The sequence below is a fragment of the Anomaloglossus baeobatrachus genome, chromosome 1 (assembly GCF_048569485.1).
Source record: "Anomaloglossus baeobatrachus isolate aAnoBae1 chromosome 1, aAnoBae1.hap1, whole genome shotgun sequence".
Classification (NCBI taxonomy): Eukaryota; Metazoa; Chordata; class Amphibia; order Anura; family Aromobatidae; genus Anomaloglossus; species Anomaloglossus baeobatrachus.
In genome coordinates this window covers 826,317,240-826,340,039 of record NC_134353.1, presented here as the reverse complement: position 1 = coordinate 826,340,039, position 22,800 = coordinate 826,317,240, and the positions used below count along the sequence as shown (strand labels likewise).

The window sequence follows — 22,800 nt, the reverse complement described above, 5'->3', positions numbered from 1 at the left end:
AGAACTAATCATGCCATTGAGTTCAAAATCGACCATGTAATGTTTAATTATCCTTGTGGTGGTGTTATATTGGAATTATGTATTTTAATAAAAAAAAAAAAAAACAACTTGGGGAAAACTTGCAATAAGCCTTTTTTGGGGACCTAGTTTAACAAAAAGTGATAAAAAAACCATACAAACTCTGTAACAAATTTCACAAAAAAAAACTAAAAGATGGACTTGAAAAATGTCACGCTCACTGGATGTAGCAAGCAAGGCGAGGTGCGTTCATACCTACATACATCTGATTCACAACAAAAGCACACAAAAAGGGGGCAAAGGGGACACAAAAACAATGGGAGCCCCTAGAACTAGTGAGAGGGGTAGGTGGGCACCTCCTAACCTCACCTGCAACTATACCTACTCTCCTAACCAGTCCCTATACAGTTCCTATACAACTGTCGCCGAACAGGAACCTGAGACCCTCGGCAGACCCTATAGTAACCCTGACTAGTGAGGGGCAGGTGGGGTTCACTAGACCTCACTGCTGCACTAACAATACACTAGAGATGTAAAGACAAACAGAGGGAAAATTAACAACCAAAAGGGTATAGCCTGAGCACAGAAACTTGACATGCAGAACCTACCTCAAAGTCGGCCAGGACACATGACTTTGTATCTTCAACAGGGAATGCTGGGATACACTACTATTTAAAGCTGAAGGGCATGACTACTTAGTAAGTGCAGCTGATCACTCAGCAAGGACCTGCTTTAGAAAAGCTGCAACAGCAAAACTGGCACTTAACTACTTGAGTGCCAAGAGAAATGAAACCATTTAAATGAAGTGAGCTAGATGAGAGGTTCCAGACCAAATTCTGTCACTGGTCTCAACATGCAGGGAGACAATCGTGATAAAAAGACCTGAATTGAAACAAAAATTGAAGTTATTTTTTCCACCCCACTTTTAAAAAAGGCCAAACAATGATGCCTCAACCATATAGTTCCCTTATTCTTGAGGTGTATGAAATGACATGCATCAACTTTAATGGGTTGATATCCCGTCCATCATTCAACTGACACTACAGTCAATTATTGGCCTCAGTGTTCTGAAGAACCTGAAAGTCATAATTTCCAGTCCCGATGCAATCCACTGTTTTGGTGTTGCTTGAGCAGTACAGAAGCTGAGTTTTAAATAATGCTTCTTTATTTTATAATGGTCCCTTTTCTCCGGACAGTTTTGAAAAAAATGTTTCATTGGATTTTAGCTTTTTATACAACAAATATTGAATGAATCTATTTCAAATTAAATCTTTTTTTTTATTTCACACATTCTAATTTTAACTTTGAAAATGAAAAGCATCCAATATTCCCGTATGGCTTGGCTTCTGTTTTTACCTATTTTCGCCTTAGATATTATTTCTTCTATCAAAGACCTAACAAGAAAGTATGGAGGTTTTATGGCAAGGCGTCCTGGGAAAGTATGTAATTTACCTCTCCTAAAAGTAAGTTAACTGCCTCTCTAATATCTTATTCTAATTTTTCTCTCCTCCTCCACAATCACTTGAGCTTATTCCTAGATTCTAATTGTCCACAAATCCCCAAAGTGCCTAAATAATTTCCAGTTTTCCATAATGGTAATTTATATCTAGATTTATAATTGACTAATAGCATTTGGGCTGACAGTAACATATTTTACATCACTGATGGGAAAATGTAGTCACATTGGTCACTTTTCCCAGTGGGCTCACAGTCATATATTCTTACGATATGTTATTTCACACACACATTTTTAGGAAAGCTGAATTATGCACAATAGGATGTTCCCAGAGCTTGGCAAAATACACAAATACAAATTTATGTAACACTTCCATTATGTAGGGGATATCTGAATATAGTGAACACCAACCGCTACACCTAAAGAACACAGTTGCACTCAATCCTAAAATAAACATCACTCATATTCAATCAGACATTTACATTTAAAGCAGGTAGAATATCTGGATTCAAACAAACTATTAGCTAGGAAAACAACAAACATTAACATCATGAACAGAGCTGGAGTGACAGAGGCTTCAGATGTACATAACTCCTTCAGCATCATTTGCATATAAAATCACTTGCTGATTTCTAAGTAATGGAGGAAGGGACTAGTCAAGATATTAGTAGATATGTCTTTCAAAGACCTAAAGGGTGCTTTACACGAGACGATCTATCGTGCGATAGATCGTCGGGGTCACGGTTTTTGTGATGCACATCCGGCATCGCTTGCGATGTCGGGCTGTGTGACACCTCCGAGCGACACAGTATTATTCACAAATCGTGAGTCGTGTACTCGTCGCTCGGTTTCATAATCTCGTTTAATTAAAATGGCGCCGGTTGCTCATCGTTCCCGGGGTAGCACATGCCGCTCCGTGTGACACCCCGGGAACGATGAACAGCAGCTTACCTCTGTCCCGCGGCACCCGCCGTCTATGCTGAAGGAAGGAGGTGGGCGGGATGTTTACGTCCTGGTCATCTCCGACCCTCCGCTTCTACTGGCCGGTGGCTGTGTGACGTCGCTGTGACGCCGAACGTGCCTTCCACTTCAGGAAGTGGACGTTCGTCGCCCACAGCGAGGTCATCCAGAAGGTAAGTACGTGTGACTGGGGTTAAACGAGTTTGTACGCCATGGGCAGCGATTTTCCCGTCACGCAAAAATGATGGGGGCGCGTATGATCGATTGTGATATCGCACAATCGGTCGTCCCGAGAAAAGCAGGCTTAAATGTGCATATAAATAGTCTTGTCTTGATGGGGGAAGGGGTTGATATCCTGCCGACAGATTCCCTTGAAGTCTACAAAAACATTTTCTAATCCTAGTGTATATGGATTTTGGTCCTACAACTTTTGTCTAAAAGTTTGACTGTCATTGTCGGTAAAAGGGGATAATAAATTAGATTATTATGATTTCTATTCAGCTAATAGTCAAGGCTTCTTGTTATATCTTATATGAATGAATGAAGATGTAATTTGCTAAACCTCCCATCCGTGTGGATCATAACACATTCTGCAGCCTTTTTACTGTGTAAACCCTACATTAAAGCACAGCGAAGCTCTTATATGGCGAAAAAAAAACCAAAAAACCCAAAACATTAACATCATGCAAACAAAAGAAAAAACTACTGTGACGACATGGACTCTCATGGGTTAAAGTTTCTTAAAATCCAGCCAGACAGCATGATAGATTGTCTATAGATGGGGGAGAAGTCCCTCATTGTTTTTACAAGACTCTTGTTGACTCAATGTAATTGTGTTGGCCACTGAAAGCTAGACGTATTGTTCTCCAGACATTTCCAGTAACCATTGTATTGTAGTGGTGTATTGATAATGTAATTACCTTAGTAGCCATTGTCTAGGCGGTGACTCCCAGTTTACATGTACACCCTCAGTCTTTCTATGCACATAATTTAAATGAACATTGTCCATGCAGCTTGAAATTCCTCCAATGGGAGAAGCAATCTTGTCCAACCAATCGATGAGGACGCAGTGTATCCAAGTGGAAGGTTGTGGCTATAAAAAGGATTTCTTTAAGCCACCAGGGGTTGTTGATGGTTGATGGATTCAGTCTAAGCTCTTTGGAGCTGACTGGAGGATCAGGACATCTTATGGCTTCAATCTAGGGACTCCGGATCCGGTTGGAGACCATATCCACAGCCTAGGGATTTCGACTCCGGCTGCCAGGATTGTAACATCAAACCAGGACTACCTAAGGAGGACACGCAGGTTGGGACAGTTCAGTCACGTGTTACAGACTTTGCAGACCTCAGACAGCTTGGAACCTGTGAGGCATGGACATTCTAAATCCCTGGTGAGCCAGCGGAAGGGTGAGACTCTGTTGCCTGTTACATTTGTGTGTTTTGCTGGTTATGTGTTATGTGCTGTTAATTGTTTGGGGATCCAATAAAGTCTAATTATTGTGGTTCCCTCACCCTGTGTTGTCTGAGTAGTGTTACGCCCACGGTTAGGGAGGCCGGCGTTCAGTTGGGATGAGCCCTGAGCCACGCTGTCTTTCTAAAGGCGGCGGGTTTTAGTGGACGAGAGCGCCCACTGAGCCCCGTGTCTCCACAATTGGTGGCAGCAGTGGGATACTACTCAGCCTGGTTTACCCAGGGGAGCTGCAGTGGACTGGTGTTTTCGGACACCGTCCAGGGCTCAACAACCAGGGAGGCACATAAGCATACCCAGCAGGCCATAGGGGAGGCATTCAGGTTTCGGACGCTGCCATGTCCAACCCCACCAGCTCAGCCATGGGACAAGGACAAGAGAGGAGTTACGATCGCTGCAGTTAATGGATGCTGCAGGATCTTTGCCGGAGGCGAGAGATTGTCTGCTGGAGCGCTGAGACTCGGTCGGACTTGATCCGGAAATTAGTCCGTTGGGATGCCCAGAATGATGCAGAGGACGATGAGGATCCCGCCGATATTGACCCAGATGATTTAGACTATGTGCCACATCATGGAACTAGTGACAATCGGGAATCAACTTTGTCCAAGATGGCCCAAGCCACAGCGTTGTTGGATGCATTGGGGCCTAGATCCTCAAGAGAAGAGAGGGCTTATGTTCTGGAATATGTTTATGGGATTCCAGCTGCAGTACTGCTAACACCAGCCGGTCGAGAAGGATGGTCCCGCTACCCAGCAGAAGCTGCGCCAAAACAAAGGACTACAGACAGGGCCTGTGACTCTCCCAATCTATGGCGCTGTTATACATGTGGGCGCAATGGACATATAGATAAGGATTGTCTCCAAAACCGAGGCCGCATGCTTGGAGCCCGTCTGCCACTCCAACCAGTCAACATGTGCCGAGATGAACCAACGAGACCTGGGGAATGCTGCTCCCAAGAAACACCAATAGCTGAGGAAGTGGTTTATCCAGTCCACACCCTACGGCAGGCCGGACACCGTACACCAGCCAACCTCCATCCCCACATCCAGATGGTCAAGGTCAGTGATATACAGGCTCACGGACTTCGAGACATTGGATCTTCCATCACTCTGGTAAGCCCAGTTGCTGTTTCTCCGGAAGACCCTTTACCGGATTCCCAATTGTCCGTCTCCCTGGCTGAGGGCCAGCGCTCAGACGTCCCTCTGGCATGTGTGCAGGTGGACCTAAGGACCGACCAGGGAGAGGTCGAGGTGGAGATTGTGAACAGCCTCCTCATACCTGTCATTGTGGAGTCTGACCAGAGCAAGGCTGATGTGGAGCTTATGGACACCGTCCCCACACCAGTTATTTCGGGAAAGGACCAGGGAGAAGTTGATGTGAGACTTGTGAACAGCCTCCCCACACCTGTCATTGTGGAGGCTAATCAGAGCAAGGCTGATGTGGAGCTTATGGACAGCCTCCCCACACCTGTTGTTTCGGGGACTAGCCAGGAGGAAGTTGAAGTGGGGTTCATGGATGGCCCCACCAAGCCTGTTGTTTCGGATACCACTCAAAGGGAAGTGAAAGTGGGGCTTGTGAATTACCTGCTCACACCAGTCATTTTGGAGAATGACCTAGTACAAGGACTATCCAGTCAGTTTGAAGAAGCCATCACCCACCTCCAAGCCAAGCAGGACCCTGATGTGGATCTTTCTAACATCTTTTCCAGGGATGGTTTGCATTCCCGGTCTCCATCATCCACTTCTGAGCCAAGAACCGTGAGTAAGCCTAACCATACTGTGGCTATTGACTGGGGGAGGATTGATAGTGGGAGATTTGTGCAGGCCCAACTCATGGACCCCACCTTAGTGCTTGTCCACAATATGGCTGCTCAACTTGGGGGAGGTAATCAGGGGGAGGTGAATAGATGCGACCCTCTGTTGCTGACCTCACCATTAAAAAGAGCAATGCCGTCAAGAGGAGAAGGATGATCGGAAGCCTATCATGTCTGGCTAATATTAAGAAGGGGGAGGAATGTGACGACATGGACTCTCATGGGTTAAAGTTTCTTAAAATCCAGCCAGACAGCATGATAGATTGTCTATAGATGGTGGAGAAGTCCCTCATTGTTTTTACAAGACTCTTGTTGACTCAATGTAATTGTGTTGGCCACTGAAAGCTAGACGTATTGTTCTCCAGACATTTCCAGTAACCATTGTATTGTAGTGGTGTATTGATAATGTAATTACCTTAGTAGCCATTGTCTAGGCGGTGACTCCCAGTTTACATGTACACCCTCAGTCTTTCTATGCACATAATTTAAATGAACATTGTCCATGCAGCTTGAAATTCCTCCAATGGGAGAAGCAATCTTGTCCAACCAATCGATGAGGACGCAGTGTATCCAAGTGGAAGGTTGTGGCTATAAAAAGGATTTCTTTAAGCCACCAGGGGTTGTTGATGGTTGATGGATTCAGTCTAAGCTCTTTGGAGCTGACTGGAGGATCAGGACATCTTATGGCTTCAATCTAGGGACTCCGGATCCGGTTGGAGACCATATCCACAGCCTAGGGATTTCGACTCCGGCTGCCAGGATTGTAACATCAAACCAGGACTACCTAAGGAGGACACGCAGGTTGGGACAGTTCAGTCACCTGTTACAGACTTTGCAGACCTCAGACAGCTTGGAACCTGTGAGGCATGGACATTCTAAATCCCTGGTGAGCCAGCGGAAGGGTGAGACTCTGTTGCCTGTTACATTTGTGTGTTTTGCTGGTTATGTGTTATGTGCTGTTAATTGTTTGGGGATCCAATAAAGTCTAATTATTGTGGTTCCCTCACCCTGTGTTGTCTGAGTAGTGTTACGCCCACGGTTAGGGAGGCCGGCGTTCAGTTGGGATGAGCCCTGAGCCACGCTGTCTTTCTAAAGGCGGCGGGTTTTAGTGGACGAGAGCGCCCACTGAGCCCCGTGTCTCCACAACTACCAAGATTAAACTATCACTGTCCTCACCTATTGTATCATCACCCATTCCCTATAGACTGTGAGCCCTCGCGGGCAGGGTCCTCTCTCTTCCTATATTAGTCTGTTTTGTACTGTTAATGATTGTTGTATGTACACCCTCTTTCACTTGTAAAGCGCCATGGAATAAATGGCGCTATAATAATAAATAATAATAATAATCACACATAAGTATCATGCACTGGTACTTAATTCACTGTGTGGAGGCAAAGGTATTTAATTAACCCTGTACAAATTAAAGTCATGAAACTTTGTTAATTATTTGGTGATGTTTTAATTCTTGGGAAAAACAATATTGCATGTAAGTGGCTTCCATACCCTTGCATTTCCTTCCTTGTCTAGTCTCCCTTCAGCTGCATTGATATCAGAACATACTCTTTTGGAGTACAGATAATGACAGTGAAAGATCCCTCCTTCCATTAAAGTAAAAGGGGGGCAGTAAAGGACAGCTTACTGAAACACCTTACAGACATTATTATGGAATATAGTGAGATAGAGTTGTGTATTAGCCCAACAGTGAATCAATAACAGATAGATACTAGATACTATATCTACCATATGAGAAGTTCCAGAACTTCATACATATGTACAGTTGAAACCAAAATTTTACATTCAAGAAAGACACATCTGCAGGATTTTCTGACTATCTGACATGAAATTGGAATAAACCTTTCCTGTTTTAGGTCAATTAGGAACCAAAATTATTTGTATTTGCCAAATGCCAGAAAAAATGAGAGAGAGAATGTATTAAGGCCTTTTTTTATTATATTCTGCAAAGTCAAAACTTTACATACATTTCATTAGTAGTGATGAGCGAGTACTAAAAAGCTCGGGTGCTCGAAGCTCGGGCCGAGCCTCCCAAGATACTCGTGTACTCGGCCCGAGCAACGAGCCCAATGTTATCCTATGGGAGACCCGAGTATTTTTGTGAAATGACCACCGGCAGCATGTAGAAACCCTAAAAATGTCACAAAAGTCTCAGAAGAGTGCTCAAATGACATGGCAACAGCATGGGGAAGACCCCTTGAAGCATTTATCACTCAAAAGTCACAGCTGTGAACAAATTTTGTCCGCGTTTCACGCCATTTTTACGGACTCACCAGAAAACCTTCCAAAATGACCCCAAAATGATTTTTCATGGCAGAAATGTTAAGGGCACATACCCAATAGTAAGATAGAGCTGGTGTATGTTACTTTTTGAGATTAATACATGAAAGATTTTACGTGAAAACATTGTGTGGCACTCCGATGTCCCTGAGAAGAGACGTACATGAAGGCCTCTTGAGTCTAATGTGCCCATTTTGAGGAAGTGAGTCTTTGTAGTATTTTCCTTTGCCAGGGCAGTCCAAAATTGTGAGGTTCACCAATGCCCCTGCATAGAGACGTGCATGAGGGCCTGTAAACCTGAAGTGCCCATTGGAAGGAAGTGGGTGTATTATAGTATAGCCCTTTGGCAGGGCAGCCAAAAATTGGGAGGCTCCACGTTGTCCCTGGGTAGAGACGTGCATGAGGGCCTCAAAACATTAAGTGTCCATTGTCAGGAAGTGGGTGTATTATAGTATAGCCCTTAGGCAGGGCAGCCAAAAATTGGGAGGCTCCACGTTGTCCCTGGGTAGAGACGTGCATGAGAGCCTCAAAACATTAAGTGTCCATTGTCAGGAAGTGGGTGTATTATAGTATAGCCCTTAGGCAGGGCAGCCAAAAATTGGGAGGCTCCACGTTGTCCCTGGGTAGAGACGTGCATGAGGGCCTCAAAACATTAAGTGTCCATTGTCAGGAAGTGGGTATATTATAGTATAGCCCTTAGGCAGGGCAGCCAAAAATTGGGAGGCTCCACGTTGTCCCTGGATAGAGACGTGCATGAGGGCCTCAAAACATTGTTCCCATTGCAAAGGAGCGGGTCTCCTGTCGTTGTAATGTCCATTCTGCAAAGAATGGGCGAAAAAATTTACCACTGGGGGTATACCTGAAACAAAGGCCTAAGTATTGCAATTTGTAATGGTCATCATCATGGTGGCGCATGAGGAGAAGGAGGAGCAGTCCAGCGATTATCCAAAGTCCAGAAGTGTGTACCCATGGGTGAGTGGAGGTACATGGCAAACTTTAAATTCCGCTCTCATTTGCTGGTGGTGTGGTGAAGTCTGGCCCAATCCAACCCTTGTTCATCTTGATCAGAGTCAGCCTGTCAGCATTTTCAGTTGACAGGCGGGTGCGTTTATCTGTAATGATTCCACCTGCGGCACTAAAAACACGCTCTAACAAAACGCTAGCAGCAGGGCAGGCCAGGACTTCCAAGGCATAGAGAGCCAATTCATGCCACGTGTCCAGCTTGGATACCCAATAATTGTAAGGCACAGAGGAATGTCGGAGTGCGGTTGTTCGATCTGCAAGGTACTCCTTCAGCATCTGGGCAAACTTAGGATTTCTTGTGGCACTACCCCGCACCTCAGGGGCTGTGGTACGTGAGGGGCTGAGAAAACTGTCCCACATCTTAAAGACTGTTCCCCTACCTCTGGCGGATTGGACTTGTGCCTCTCTCGGCTGTACGCCTCGGTTGTCCACTGATTCCTGACCTATGCCGCTAGCGTTTTGTGAGGGGAATGCTTTGCCTACTTCCGTGACTATGGCCTTCCGGAACTGCTGCATTTTGGTTGACCTCTCCTCCACGGGAATAAGAGACAAAAAGTTCTCTTTGTAGCGTGGGTCTAACAGTGTTACCAACCAGTAATGATTGTCGGCGAAGATGTTCTTAACGCGAGGGTCACGAGACAGGCAGCTTACCATAAAGTCAGCCATGTGCGCCAGACTCTTAACAGCCAGGACTTCAGTAGCCTGACCAACAAGATGACTGAACATGCTGTCCTCCTCCTCCTCCTCCTCCTCCTCATCTACCCTGTCCTCTGGCCAGCCACGCTGAACCGAGGATATGACTGGTGTGCATGTCATATCCTCAATTTGGCCGGAGAGTTGCTCCATGTCTTCATCCTCCTCCTCGTCATAGTCCTCCACTGCACGTTGTGATGAGACGAGGCTGGGCTGTGTGTTATCATCACCCACACCCACTACTGTTTCTTGCTGCAACTCATCGCGCTCCGCCTGCAATGCATCATGTTTGTTTTTCAGCAGAGACCGTTTTAGAAGGCAGAGTAGCGGTATGGTGACGCTAATAATGGCGTCATCACCACTCACCATCTTGGTGGAGTCCTCAAAGTTTTGGAGGATGGTACATAGGTCTGACATCCATCTCCACTCCTCAGGTGTTATGTGTGGAGTTTGACCCATTTCCCGACGGCTTAGGTGATGCAGGTACTCAACAACTGCCCTCTTCTGCTCACATATCCTGACCAACATGTGCAGAGTTGAATTCCAACGCGTGGGGACATCACACACCAGTCTGTGAGCCGGAAAATGCAAACTGCGCTGAAAGCCGGCAAGGCCGGCTGAAGCAGTAGGTGACTTTCGAAAATGTGCAGACAGGCGGCGAACTTTTACCAGCAGATCAGACAGCTCTGGGTATGACTTTAGAAACCGCTGAACCACGAGGTTGAGCACATGGGCCACGCATGGAACATGTGTCAGCTGGCCTCGCCTCAAAGCCGCCACCAGGTTCCGGCCATTGTCACACACGACCTTTCCTGGCTTTAGGTTCAGAGGTGTGAGCCAGTGATCTGCCTGCTGTTTCAGAGCTGTCCACAGCTCTTCTGCATTGTGGGGTTTGTCACCTATGCAGATTAGCTTCAGCACAGCCTGTTGCCGCTTCGCCGAGGCAGTGCTGCAGTGCTTCCAGCTTGTGACTGGTGTGGAGGGTACAGTGGATGAGGATGCGCAGGAGGAGGAGGAGGCTGAAGAGCATGACATTCCAGAGCTGTAGAGTGTGGGTGAAACACTGACTGAGGTAGGGCCTGCAAACCTTGGTGTGGGAAGGACGTGTTCCGTCCCTCGCTCAGACTGGGTCCCAGCTTCCACAATATTAACCCAGTGTGCCGTCAACGAGATGTAGCGGCCTTGCCCACAAGCACTTGTCCACGTGTCTGTGGTTAGGTGGACCTTGGGTGAAACAGCGTTGTTCAGGGAACGTGTGATGTTTTGTGAAACGTGGTTATGCAACGCGGGGACGGCACACCGGGAGAAATAGTGGCGGCTGGGGACCGAGTAACGTGGGACAGCTGCCGCCATCAGGTCACGGAATGCTTCTGTCTCCACCAGCCTAAAAGGCAACATTTCCAGCGCAAGCAGTCGCGAAATGTTAGCATTTAGAACTGTGGCATGTGGGGTGTTGGCAGTGTATTTGCGCCTGCGTTCAAAGGTTTGCTGAATGGATAACTGAACGCTGCGCTGGGACAAGGACGTGCTTGATGATCGTTTTCTTTCTGCGTAGGCAACTGCAGGTGCAGGAGTGGAGGAGGCTTGTTCGCAGGCAGCATGGACAGGGGATTGGCTCGCATGCACAACCAGCGAAGACGTAGCAGTGACATCAGCAAGCACTGCTCCTCGACTCTGTTGTACTTCCCACAAAGTCGGGTGCTTGGCTGACATGTGCCTGATCATGCTGGTGGTGGTCAGGCTGCTAGTTTTGGTACCCCTGCTGATGCTGGCACGGCAGGTGTTGCAAATGGCCTTTTTTGAATCATCTGGATCTAACTTAAAAAACTGCCAGACTCGGGAAGACCTAACATTTGTACAGGCACCTTGTGTCGTTGTGTTGTTCCGGGGAACAGTTGCCTGACTTCTGCCTGGGGCCACCACCCTGCTTCTTACTGCCTGTTGTGATGCTATGCCTCCCTCCCCCTGTGCACTGCTGTCCTCGCTCTGCATATCCTCCTGCCAGGTTGGGTCAGTTACTGGATCATCCACCACGTCGTCTTCCTCTTCCGCACCCTGCTCCTCCTCCTGACTTCCTGACAATTGTGTCTCATCATCGTCCACCCCTTGTTGAGACACGTTGCCAACTTCGTGAGAACGTGGCTGCTCAAATATTTGGCCATCTGTACAGACGATCTCCTCATGACCCACTTCAATATGAGCTGGCGAGAGGCCAGAATGTGTGAATGGAAACGTGAACAGCTCTTCCGAGTGTCCAAGTGTGGGATCATTAATGTCCGAGGAGGACGTGTACTCAGCCTGGTGGTAGGAAGGAGGATCAGGTTCAGAAATGTGCGGTGCAGTATCACGGCTACTGACACTTGACCGTGTGGAAGACAGAGTGTTTGTGGTGGTGCCAATCTGACTGGAAGCATTATCTGCTATCCAACTAACAACCTGTTGACACTGGTCTTGGTTCAAGAGCGGTGTACTGCTGCGGTCCCCAAGAATTTGGGACAGGACGTGCGAGCGACTAGATGTGGCCCTTTGTTGTGGCGAAATTAGAGCTTGCCCACGACCTCGGCCTCTGCCTGCACCACCATCACGTCCACTTCCTTGTTCCTTGCCAATGCCCTTGCGCATTTTGCAATGCTGTGCACTGCTGACGTGTATATTCACTACTTGTGCGTTATATCAAAGTTTGTGGAAATTGCACACAAGTGCACCTGTACGCTGCCACCGACAGGCACACACGTGCGGTTTTAAAAACCAAGCACGGACGCAATAAGAACCTAACAGGTTTTTTTGGGTAGCGACAATTACAGACAAGTCAGACACTATCTGGACTGTTTTACACTGTGTACACCAGCCCCAGATATGATGAAGGCTGGTATACGGTCACCACTAGGAATGGCTATATATACCCTGCCTGCCTGCCTGCCTGTATACTGGTACAATAGTCCTGACAAGGACTCTTCTGGTCACTAGCCTGTATTCAGACCTGGCTATACCCTGCCTGTATATAGCAACAATAGTCCTGAGAAGGACTCTGCTACTGTACTCCGACCTGGCTATACCCTGCCTGCCTGTATACAACTAGAATAGTCCTGAGAAGGACTTTTGGTCACACTGTTTGCAGCCCTGCAACTGAAAAAGCTATAAAGGGCCGCAAAGCTTTCCCTGAATCAGCGACACTCTCCCTGCACTCACTGTCTGGATAGCTGTGAGCAGAGCACAGCGCGCCGGCCGGTATAAAGGCTCGGTCACGCTGTGCAGGCCGGCCAATCACTGCAATTCCACAACTAACAGGGCTGTGGCATTGCAGTGGTCTGCCAGCCAATCCCTGCATGAGGGCTGGCTCTCAAAAGAGCGCCAACATGCAGGGATGAAGACCACGAGTACAGCACGAGTATCGCGAGATTACTCGGTCCCCGCCGAGCAGCCCGAGTACAGCGATACTCGTGCGAGTACCGAGTAGTTACAAGCATGCTCGCTCATCACTATTCATTAGTATTTGGTACCATTGCCCTTATACTGTATGGCTTGGGTAAAATGTTTTGGATATCCTTCCACAAGCTTCTCCCAATAGTTGGTAGAATATAGAATAATACAGATACTGAAAACTACACCCAGTATACAGGACAGGAGAAGTGTATGGGGCAGTGCATATATTTACACAATAATACAGATACTGTGAATTACACATAAACAAGAAAAATATCCAGCTCACCAGATCCCGTGGCTGCTTACATTCATCAGATGATGCAAAGACACAGTGAAATCAGCCACATAGTCACAAGAATTGTAGAAGGGGTATCCAGCAATGATATCCCCCCCCAAAAAAATGTGTTTATCCAATCCATTAAAAATAGCACTAGTATGAAAGACGTGAGAACACATTTCTTACAAACAGTCCTTATTCTGAGTCTCAGAATAAGGACTGTTTGTTCGAAATGCATTCTCATGTCTTTAATACTAGCACTATTTTTAATGGATTGAATAAACACAATTTTTATGAATTTTTTGGAATGTCGTTGCTGGATACCCCTACCGCATTCCTTGTGAATTACACATTGTATACAGGACAGGAGAAGTGGTACTGCTCACTGTATGTATACAGAATAATACAGACACTGAGAATTTCACCTAGTATACAGGACAGGGGTAGTGGTGCTATGCAGTGTATATATACAGAATACTACAGGTATTGAGAATTACACCCAGTATACAGGACAGGAGAAAGGGTACTGTGCAGTGTGTGTATATATACACTTTATATACAGAATAATACAGATACTGAGAATTACACCCAGTATAAAGGACAGGAGAAGTGGTACTGTGCAGTGTACATATAAAGAATAATACAGATATTGTAAATTACTGATAGTATACTGGACAGGAGAAGTGGAACTGTTCATCGCATGTATACAAAATACAAGTATTGAGAATTACAAACAGTGTATAGGACAAGAGAAGTGGTACTGTGCAGTGAATCTATAGAGATTCACGACCAAGTGCTAGCCGATGTTTTGTTGTATAGCACTAGGCCCAATGTTATACTATGGGACACGTCCGACCAGCACTATTTTCTCATGACAATTATATTATTTGGTATTGATTATCTTTCTGATGAAGGCCAAACAGGACGAAATGTCAAATTAGATATATTCAACGTATTCAAATTTTGAAATAAAATTGTTATTGTATCGCATAACAGGGAAGTGCCAGGTTCTCATGAATTTTTGCTCCTGAATTATTTGTCACATTCAACACCAAGTGTATGCACAGGATCCATGCTGACGAAAATAAGAAAAAAGTTACAGCCAGTTTTGCTGTGCTGCTAGTCATTACCTGGACAAGTCATGAGGCAGGATAGTCAAATGTTTCAGGGTCAGGTCAGGTACCAGGAGATCACGTCAAGATTAAGAACATAGGCAGAGGAGAAGTCAGGTAACAGTCTTGAGTCAGAATACCTGAAGGGTAGAGGATCAGAGCTGAATGACTAGGCAAAAGGATGGTCAAAGAAAGTCAAAGATTAGGCAGCAAAAGATCAATTTCCAGAGAACAGATGCAAGAGGCCAAGTAGCACAAATTAGCAGAAGACTAAAGGCCACATCTCACTAAGTGACATCGCTAGCGACATCGCTGCTGAGTCATGGTTTTTGTGATGCAACAGCGATCTTGCTAGCGATGTTGCTGTGTGTGACATCCAGCAACAACCTGGCCCCTACTGTGAGGTCGCCGGTCATTGCTGAATGTCCTGGACCATTTTTTTTTTCGTTGCTCTCCCGCTGTGAAGCACACATCGCTGTGTTTGACAGCAGGAGCCAACGATCTGAATGTGCAGGGAGCTGGCTTCTGGCAGCCTGCGGTAAGCTGGTAACTAAGGTACTTATCACGTATCCAAGCAAGGTGCTTTGCTTAGTAACCCAATGTGTACCATGGTTACGTGTGCAGGGAGCCAGCTTCTGGCAGCTGCGGACGCTAGTAACCAAGGTACATATCGGGTATCCAAGCAAAGCGCTTTGCTTAGTAACCCAATGTGTACCATGGTTACCAAGCACAGCGTCGTTACACAGGTCGCTGGTGGCTGATCTCTGATCGCTGTGGAGATCTGCCTGATTGACAGCTCACCAGCGACCATGTAGCGATGAAGCAACGATTCCTGCCAGGTCAGATCGCTGGTGGGATCTCTGGTTGCGTCACTTAGTGTGACGGTACCCTAAGAATTGCAGTGTTCTGGGAAAAACTGCTGAGCTAAAAAGCTGTGCAATTACAAGAAACAGGAAACATATGCAATACTGCAGCACCTCCCAGAATGAGATTGGATGAATGAGCTGTCACTCCAATCCCTGATAGCATGCCCCGGCTCTAGATTGGACAACTGAACTCACCCATCTGACAATCCAGCACAAACTGAACACAACTGAGGAATCATGACATAAACATTACCTACTACCACTTCTCTTGTCCTTGTGCTTCTCACAATCTGTATTAGGGTATGCTCACATGTGAGAGAATCGGTTGCTATATGCAAATGACACTCGGCTCAAACTCTGCTGTGTGCGCTAATCGAGTGTTATTTCCTGTTTTCACATTCTCTCACATGCAACAATTGGACCACAGGTGCAGAGAAGAAGGAGAACTTAATTTCTCCATCTTCTCCAATGTTCTGCACGCACCCATTGACTTGAATGGTTGCACATAGTCAGATGTATGCTGACAATCGCAGCATGAAGCAGTAGAATGCAATTAATTGATTAAATGACAATAAATATAAAAAAAATGAAAAAAGAAAATAAAAAATAAAGAAAAAAGAAAAAAATGGGGGAAATAAAAATAAAAAAAATATATGAAAATAAAAATAAAAATGAATATAAAAAATGAAAATAAATAAAGAATAAAAATAGAAAAGGAAATATAAAATATAATAAAAATAAAAAAAGTAAAAAGAAAGAAAAACAACAAATAACAATTGATAAATAGAGTGAAAATGTGAGGCTAAAAGAATAAGAGAAGAGAAGAACCAATAAAATACTCGTCACAGGACTTGATGCTGAGGATTCACTCATGTTCATAGACATACATACTATATAAATGTATTCCCATAAAGCTAAAAATGTTCACACATGACTCCATGAATCTATATACATTAATTGTGTTGATTATGAATAACATGCATGTGCACTGTGTCTCTTGTATACTTTTCTCTGTATTACACGTTTGCTGTGATTATGGTTTTCTTGACAACAGTGACCATAATAAGTAAATCTTTTTCTTTCATGTAACAACATGTTACGTTTGCATTTAGTAATATCTTTTTTTTCTCTATTTATATATGTACATTTATTTGTATTTTTGAGCCTGACTATATATTTTGTATTAATTATAGTTTGGATGAAGGCCAAATAGGCAGAAACTTCAAATTAGATATATGCAACAGATTACAATTTTTAAATAAAATCATTATTATACTGCATAACAAGGGAGTGTCAAGTTCTTACGATAATTTGCTTCTAGACTGGAATACTACTCGAGCACCCCTTTTCTCCCTTTTTGAAAAGTGTCACATGTCTCTTACTTCTGTACAAATAATTCAGAATTTGACGATGGACTATCATAATCTTGAATAATTGCAATCACAGGTGCAGAACAGGTTTCTAGCTTTATGAAGACTTCCTAGAGCGCCCCGCTTCTGGCTGTGACTGTGATACCTGCATCCCCTGATGTGCAGATGGACTGTCCCGAATTTGTAATGGCCCTTCATGACAAATGTTCAGGGGAGAAAGACCATTTTAGGGTGTTCATGGAGAGCTGCAGGTTTTTTTTTTTTACCCTGCAACCCCTTTCATCAAAGAATGAGTCTGAGCAGTTGGCAATAATGTCTCCATTGTGAGGTGGCCCTCAAACTTGAGCATTTTCTTTGTCTCTAATAGGCCCAGAACGATCTTTTGTTGACTACTTTTTTGATGCACTAGGGATGGTTTAGGACAATCCTGACGATACTGACGTGGTCCAGATGTCAGAGGCAAAGATCATGGTCCGGACACAGCGTTGCCATACTGCTGCGGACTACATTTCCTAGTTCCTGCAATGGTCCTCTGAAGTTTTGGGGAATGATGCTGCTCTCAAGTACCAGTTCTACAAAGACCTCTCAGATACTTATTAGGACAATCTGGCTCTGCATACGCCACCTTGTTCCTTTGGGAAGACAATGTCTCATGCTATTCGTATGGATCATTGGATCATAGAATTCAGGAGGGATGTGATGAGCGACAGACAGGGAGTCTCATTCACTTTTCCCAAACCAATCCACTTACCTGAGTTTGAACCTATGGAGGTAGGAGCAGCCAGCTCTAGGGCTGTTGAGAAGAGACAACATGATTTTGGACTCTGCCACTATTGTGTATGTGCTGAACATTTCTACAAGGACTACTTTGCACATCATCATGCAAGCAAGTTGTTGGGAAAACCCTTTAGTCTGGGTGATTATCGAGGAGGTCACCCGGACTTCCAGGTACCTTTTTACTCCTCAGATAAAGTACTGTGAAACATGGAATTTTTATTCCAAAATCAGTCTTTTCCAGCATTCACTTTCATTAACTGTGGGTCTGTAGCAACTTTATTGATTCAGGACTGGTTTTGAGACTAGTATTAGGGACAGTTAGGTTGGAAGAACCCATTCAAATTTTTGCCATTTAATTAATTGAAAAAGTATTTTATGTATGTTCCATATCTTATCGAGTTAGATATCCAGAAGCCATTCATTGTGGAGGTGGATGCTTCTACAATCAGGGTAGGAGTTTTATTGTCTCAAGGTTCCAAAACGTTGACCAACTTGTCATGTGCCATTTTCTCTAAGAAATTCTCATCTGCTTAAAAAAATTATGATGTTGGGAGTTGCGAATTGCTTGCTTTCAAATTAGCTTTTGAAGAATGTATATATTTATTGGAGAGAACTATTCTTCAAAACACAGTTGTAACAGATCATAAAAATTTACCTTATATTGAATGTGCCAAGTAGTTGACTGACCCAAGGCAGACCAGATAGACAAATTGAATCTACAGAAAAATAAGGACTATCACTTTTAGGCCGGGGTCTAAAAACATAAGGGCTGACGCTTTGTCATGCAGCCTTGATTTTGTTTCTACTTCAGAACCTGCATCCTCCATTCTTCCTCAGTATACTATGGTTTCTATGGTATCCTTGGAGTAGGACAGTCTTTAGATCCTTCCGCTTCTCCAGGGTCCAAATGGTTTGTTCCTCTGTACCAGACATTACATCTGTTGCAGGAATTCCATGGCTCCATTTTTAGCAGTCCCATGCAGCTCACAGCTACCCAAAAAGTTATTCCTAGACTCTTTTGGTGATCATCTATGCATAACAATGAAAACTGTAAAACTTGCACACGCGCTAAAGTCTGTCATAGCCAGACGGCCAGGGAACTGACTCCATTGCCAATTCTAGAAAGACCGTGGACACATTTGTCCATGGATTTCATTAGTGGTTTGCCTTTGGTGGGAAAACTGTTATTTGGGTGGTAGTCGACCAATTCAGTAAACAAGCCCACTTTGTTCTGTTTTCAGGGTCACCTAATGCCGAGATGCTTTCCAGGTTATTTATGAATGATGTGGCAAGAGTGCATGGAATCCCTTTGAACATGGCTGACACGGAGGCTCAGCTCCTCTCATTGTCTTGTTCCCAATTTTGCTTTTCAGGAGAATGAAATAAATGCACTTTTAAACCATATTCCTGAAGGACGTGTAGCTGGATTTAACTCTCTTTGCTACAAGCTTACCCCAAAGCCTTGTCCGTGCACCGCCCTGGAACCACTTCCTCCAACATAACATGGTGAGCTGAAAAAACTTTCTTCAATGAGAATGACACCCAGTATACAGGACTGGAGAAGTCATACTGTGAAGTGTAGATATACATAATAATTAATAATGAGCAAAACCGTGGATATTCGGGTTTGCCAAACCAGCATTGAGGGGGAGAAATCGGGATCGTCAAGCTAACTTGACACAAAAGTTAACCCAGAATAACGAACCCCATACAAGTCAATAGGGAGGCCAAGTTCAAGGCTGTATAATGGTTGTAGTAAGGGCTATAAAGGGAACCTGAATGGGAGTAAGAGTATGCCAATTGCCTTGTAAACAAATTAGGATAGGTAAATGACTTAAACGGCTTCTGTCACCCTAGTAATTTTGGTTACATACCAAGTAAATGAAGAAACTCTAAATTTTCACAGATACCCCCCAGAGATGGATTTCAGAGATTCTCCACAGACAATTTAAAGAAGGGCCCTTACAGAGCCTGTATTCCCAGTTCACCTACAAAATCAAGATTGCCAGTTTAACTAAAGAGTGTAAATTTCAAATTGAGGCCACAGTAGAGCCTTTTTAAACAGTTGCCTTACTCACACAAGATTACCAGAGTTTCCGCACAGAGCAAGATGCTTAACAAATTTGCCCAATGTAGCCTATATTCCAAGTTCCTCACAGTGCAAGATTGACAGAGTTCCACAACAGACCACAAAATTGTAAAAAGGCCCCTATACAGCATGACAGAGATCCACAAGACAGCATGCAATGTTTAAAAAGGCCCCAAAACAGGCTGTTTACCCAGTTAACCATCACATTGCTCATTGCCCGAGATCCACCACACAGCATCCAATTAAAACAGATATGAACACCATCCAACAAAGTGCTCAAAAACCAGTGCCAGGTGCCTGACTTGTTTAAGTTTACAATGTTTTGCTTGTTTTCAAAGGGGTGATGTTGATGAAAGATGGCTGTGCTCCTTAGGTGCCCACTCAGCGCTTCCACCGGGCACTGATTCTTTGACTGACTGTTATAACAGTTCCCACACAGGAGCTAATTTTCTGCTCCAGTGGTAGACAATCTAGATGCTGCATTTAAAAAGCTCATAGTTGGATTTGGAATCGAGTTGGAGGTATGCCAGCTAGACTTGCTACTGCCAGTTCCAGCCATTTACACTTGAAGCAGCTCACCCATACTGTTCAGTGTCTATCCTGGGAATCCGAAGCATTTATTTTGAAAAAAAATGTTGTTCAAAGCAGGCAGCTCTGTCTGAATACAATAGCTTTGAATAATGGACTAACACTCTGTTTCCATTTTTAGGTTTGGTGGTACTGTAGCTGTGATGAAGAGGGGACTCGGCCACACTTCGGTGATGGAAGTAACCATGGCACCTTGACGTAGTAGCAAGCATCCACCAGGGTGGCCACCCAGTGAACAGCACTGGTAACAGTCAGGGGAACTTGGCGGTCACTTGACTGTCACTGCAGCAAGGATTTGCTCACGTTAGCAAAGCTGCCTATAGGCAACAACAAGCTGTCATCAGTTGGAGTATTGTAGTTTAAAATTGACAGATTCCCCCCCTCCAGAAATCCTATTTTTAAAAAGCCCCTAAACAGCCTCTTCACCTGGTTGACCCTCACATCCAAAATTATCTGAGATCCAACACTCTTGCACAGGTCTGTAATATAGATGATTTCCAAGCTCTGCAATACTGTGCCTGCTGGAGCAAAGTTATAAGTTTGTGACAGATAAAGCCTGCATACCTGATGCACAGTAGTTAAGTTTTATTTGTTTATCAGCTAAGGTAACAAAGGTGCATCATAACACTAATCTAAGAATGAGGGGATGAACTTTAGTCAGTTGGTGGGGGAAAATACATCTTTCTTACCTGGCACTTCATTTGCTCTCATTTCTGCTGGGCTTAAAAAGCCCGAAATCTGGACATACTCTCTCTGACCACCGACACCATCACAAGAGGATACATACCATGCAGAAGCTGTCCTCCGACAAGACATGCAACTGTAGACCTTTCTTGAATTTTCTCCTCTTCCTTGCAGGGATAGTTCTGCATAGTCATTTGGTACAAGTAGGGATGTAGGGATGTATGTCTGTATATATGTGTATGTGTGTATTGGGACATTAATACATGAGTCACTGTTGTGTTTTTCTGTGCCTTCATAGCCTTGATAGTCCAAACAGGTGACATATTTTTCATTCTGAGTTTTACACTGGACAAAGTTAACAACAAAGTAACTTAATATTTTGTTTTTCTCCAGACAATTTTTAATATTTTTACGCTCCCTGCAACTTGTACGATAACCGGCAAGTAAGATCGTTGGGAGACATTGTTCAAAGACGATTGATGTTCTGGTTGATCTACAAAGTGAGATGGATCAGGGAAAAAAGGTTTTCCGGGAAAAAAAGAACATTTTCGAAGCAATACAGAAAGAATGAAGGAACAGACAGTACTTTGTGAGATACCCACCAAACGAGTAAGTATGAACTTCTCCACACTGCAATATCTAAGTAAAAATAGCAGAGTCAACCCCATGTGTCCTACCACATTCAAGTCCACAGAGATGCTTTTGTCCATTTTGCTGGACCAGGCATACACACATGACAAACTACAAGTGCAACTCAATAAATTAAAATATCCTCAAAAAGTTAATTTATTTCAGTCATTCAATACAAACAGGGAAATGTATGTATTATATAGAGTCATTACACACAGAATGATCTATTTCAAATGTTTATTTCTGTTAATGTTGATGATTATGGTTTGCAGCCAATGAAAACTCAAAAGTCAGCGTGACATGGAGGCGATCAGCCTGTGGCACTGCTGAGGTGTTATGAAAGCCTGGGTTACTTTGATAGCAGCCTTCAGCTCATCTGCATTGTTGGGTCTGGTATCTCTCATGTTCATCTTGACAATACCCTATAGATTCTCTATGGGGTTTAGGTCAGGCGAGTTTACTGGCCAATCAAGCTCAGTGATACTGTAGTTATTAAACCAGGTAATAGTACTTTTGGCAGTGTGGATAGGTGCCAAGTTCTACTGGAAAATAAAATTTCCATCTCCATAAAGCTTGTCAGCAGAGGGAAGCATGAAGTGCTCTAAAATTACCTGGTAGATGGCTGCGCTGAATTTGGTCTTGATAAAACACAGTGGACCTACACCAGCAGATGACATGGCTCCCCAAACCATCACTGATTGTGGAAACTTCACAGTAGACCTCAAGCAGCTTGGATTGTGGCCTCTCCACTCTTCCTCCAGACTCTGGGACCTTTTTCCCAAAAATTGGGCCACAGACACCAATTAAGTTGCAAACTTGACAGGTAGATTTTCATGAAGCACAATCCAAATCCACAAGCCTTTACTCTCCCCAGGATGACACCGGGGTAGGCAGCAAAGTCCTTGCTGATCCATGACTTGTTCATCTTGGCTCATTTTTAAAAACACCGCAAGGGGACTCCAAGCAGAGTCTCCCTTTTTTCCAAAAATTGGGCCACACACACCATTTCAGTGGAATCACTTGTGCCCCAGTTGAAAACTGGATGTGTTGATTTGCATCAAGCACATTAACCCCTTCACGACCCTGGACGGATCTATCCGTCCAGGATCGTGTCCCGTTAAGCCCCGCCCCCTGCCGCGGGCAGGCGGCGTGGATCGGCACACATATCAGCTGTTTTCAACAGCTGACATGTGTGCCTGCTAGCCGCGGGTGGAATCACTTCCACCCGCGGCCATTAACCCCTTAAATCTTGCTGCCAAAG

At 44.5% G+C, this 22,800-nt stretch overlaps 1 long non-coding RNA gene across 1 annotated transcript in view; it reads left to right on the top strand.

Moving 5' to 3' along the window:
- The window catches only part of LOC142300891 (uncharacterized), a 444,271-nt gene extending 422,761 nt beyond the window's left edge, over nt 1–21,510 (top strand). The window contains exons 4-6 of the long non-coding RNA XR_012752680.1: nt 18,922–19,054; nt 20,347–20,469; nt 21,303–21,510. This is a non-coding gene — a long non-coding RNA (uncharacterized LOC142300891). The remainder of the gene's footprint in view (nt 1–18,921; nt 19,055–20,346; nt 20,470–21,302) is intronic.
- The last annotated feature ends 1,290 nt before the right edge of the window (nt 21,511–22,800 follow it).